We start from the raw sequence: 3,466 nt of genomic DNA, 5'->3' as shown, positions 1-3,466 counted from the left end.
AGCATTGCATCTAGGAACATTTTCAATCACACCCCAGACTAGCTCCCAGGCCTTGTCTTTCATTGTTGTCCCCCACCCCCAGACTTTGTACACCAATCAGATTGTTGACAGATTCTTTCATTTCCCTATTTTTTATTTTAGGGAAATGTTTTCCCTTCTTTGCCCATGTTGTTACTTCTTTCTGGAATTTTCCTCCCCACTCCTTTTCTAGCAAACTCCAATTCATCCTATGTCTTAAATATAACCTCCTCTAGCAAGCTACTCTGATATTGTAGGTCTATTCTCCTCCACTTAGTTTCTACTTCTTGAGGGCAAGGACAGTGCCATCTCTTTTTATCCTTGGCCCCATGACTAGCATATAATGTTTCTCAAGTGAATGCAAAAAGGCAAAAAAGAAAAAGAAAAGAAGACACTCTCTGTGAACGGCATAATCTTTAGAAAAGAAAATTCTAGCTCCTTGGATAGTGGGATCTGAAAGTTACCAGCAACAGATTGTCAAAGAGCACATTGTGGATTCATTTCCTCACATCTCAAAGACAAAAGCCATACATTTTTCTTCTTAAATATGCCATACAAAACATAGTATAGTAGTAGGAGCATTGTACATGTTTAATAAATATATACAGAATTGAAATCAACTGCTAAAATGTAGATCCACGGTGACTGCCGACTTACAAATAACATGCCTAAAATTAAAAAAAAAAAAAACTACCAATAGGAGTTGTAACAAAATTTTTGGTAGGATTATTTATTGAGACGTTAATTTTTTTTTATAATCTGTTTCAGCTGTGGTAGGTCATTTTCCCTCCCCCAAATCAAAACATGGCCAAGTCTTTCTGTTCCCTTGCCTTGGGAGCTTTTGTTTTATAAAGTCAAAAGCAGAAGTTGCTAGGCACCTAGAAGATCATCTGAATCCAGAGCTTTTGATTTCAAAAGGCTCACTGAGAGAAATTATGCTGGCTTGTCCCAGAGGGTTAAGAGGTGAGCACTTCTGAGTAGAGGGGGCAGAAGCTATCTGACCTAGAAGTTCTAAAAGTCCAAGACTGGAGAGGAGGTTAGCAAGGCTAACCTTGAGCAGCAAGGATTAGCCTTGCTCCCTTTTAGTGCCCCAAAGAAGAGACAAGATCTCAAAGGAGAATGGCCGCATGGTGAACTTAAGAGAGGCTGGATACTACTAGACCATGAGACTGCCAACCTTAGCAAAGACACCCCCTCACCAATGTCCAAGGGGGGCGCAGAAGCAGCTGACACCTCTTACTACAAGAGGCCTGTGCATTTGCATGATAAACATATCAGTATGGACAAAAGGCAGAGGGCCTGCCCTGAAAGTTCTGGTCTGCATGATTTGCTAGGGCTTTCAACAACCTTGGCAGAGGGAGGGCCTCTAAAAACCACAAGTGAGAGTGAACTTTTAGCCAGCTGGAAAAGTGGAAGGCTCAGAGCAGATTCCATTTGTTGTAGGGATATTAAAAAATGTGATGTGGGGCGCCTGGGTGGCTCAGTTGGTTAAGCGACTGCCTTCGGCTCAGGTCATGATCCTGGAGTCCCGGGATCGAGTCCCGCATCGGGCTCCCTGCTCGGCAGGGGGTCTGCTTCTCCCTCTGCCCTCTTCCCTCTCGTGCTCTCTGTCTCTCATTCTCTCTCTCTCAAATAAATAAATAAAATCTTTAAAAAAAAAATGTGATGTGTTTGCACCGGGGCGATGTGGACCAAATTTCACTGCTTCGATTCTAATTTGGTATTCTTGGTAACTTATTTGTCCACTTTGTGCCTTAAATTTATACTTTTATAAAACTAAGACAATGCCTTCCCCCCTCGACCTTACAAGGTTCTTATGAGACCAAAATGCAATAAGGTAAGACAAATTGCTTTGAAAGGGTGCTAAACGAACATACTTCAGTAAAATGCAGAATCAGTGTAAAATCAAAACATATTTTAAAGCTTTTAGTTCTATATTGAACCTACAGGATAGATGATGATAAAACTTATGGCAGAAGTATATTTATGATCTTAATCTGAGTTGCCTATATTGAGATATAGTTTTAATATTTCCTCCACAAATGTACTGGTTGTTTTCCTCAGCTTTTTTTTTTTTAAGATTTTATTTATTTATTTGAGAGAGCGAGAATGAGAGACAGAGAGCACGAGAGGGAAGAGGGTCAGAGGGAGAAGCAGACCCCCTGCTGAGCAGGGAGCCCGATGCGGGACTCAAACCCGGGACTCCAGGATCATGGCCTGAGCCGAAGGCAGTCACTTAACCAACTGAGCCACCCAGGTGCCCTTTCCTCAGCTTTTTAAAAATTGCTTTGTGTTTGGGTGCCTGGGTGGCTCAGATGGTTAAGCGTCTGCCTTCGGCTCAGGTCATGATCCCAGGGTCCTGGGATCGAGTCCCGCATCGGGCTCCCTGCTCCTTGGGAGCCTGCTTTTCCCTCTGCCTCTCTCTCTCTCTCTGTCTCTCATGAATAAATAAATAAAATCTTTAAAAAAAATAAAAAAATAAAATTGCTTTGTGTTTTATCATTTTCAAACGAAAGAAGTCCAGATATGTGCTGTTTTCCTCTTGAACTATATCTTCAATAATTTGATCTTTAATGAGAGTCAGTGTTATCCCTGGGGTGTAATGAATCATAGCAAAGGCTTCATAACGTATATCCACCAGTTCATGTTCATGATCTTGAAACATTTCTACCTATCTCATTGCCAGTGCCTCAGGCAAACCCTGTACATGAGAGTGTCTGGATTGTCAGAATCTCAGAGCTAGATGTCCTAAGTGAAGGGAGGCCCTACATCACTCACAAGAGGCACCACCATTGCACACTCATGGTTAAGAGCAGTGACTCGGGAGGGTCATTGTACTGCATCCTGCCCGGGTTTGAATCCACTCTACCACATAACGACTATTTGGGCAAATCATCGGGCAAATCCTTCGATCTCAGTGAGCCTTGGTTTCCTCTGTAAAATGGGGATAATAAGAATACCTTCTTCGTAGGGTTATTGGAAAGATTCTATCATATAATGCATAGCAAGCCCTTAGCACAGTGCCCGACATATAATGCATACTCAGTAAATGGATGGTAGCTCTTATAAATATAAGTGGGTCAGGGCGGATGAATCTAGGACCACTTTGAAAGCAAAGATCTGGTTTTGCTAGAAAGGTAAAGTATCACTAGGAAGTACCATCTGGGAAAAACTGTATAAACGTGTGTGCCCAATCTTGATTTGACCTCCTCTAGAGGGCTGGAACTTTGTCCTGCTTACTGCTGTATCCCAGCATAGAACAGTGCTTGACATATAGTAGTCACTCAGTAAACACGAGTTACATCGATGGAACTGGGGATTACCAGTGACATAGACCCCAGAGCTCAATGGTACGCAGTACACAGGGGAGAGCTTAGCACAGTGTCCTGAACACAGTAAATGCTCAAGAAGGAATGAGTGCTGTAAACACCTCAGACAGTTTTATGCC

Source organism: Neomonachus schauinslandi, chromosome X, assembly GCF_002201575.2.
Source record: "Neomonachus schauinslandi chromosome X, ASM220157v2, whole genome shotgun sequence".
NCBI lineage: Eukaryota > Metazoa > Chordata > Mammalia > Carnivora > Phocidae > Neomonachus > Neomonachus schauinslandi.
This window is presented reverse-complemented; position numbering follows the sequence as displayed.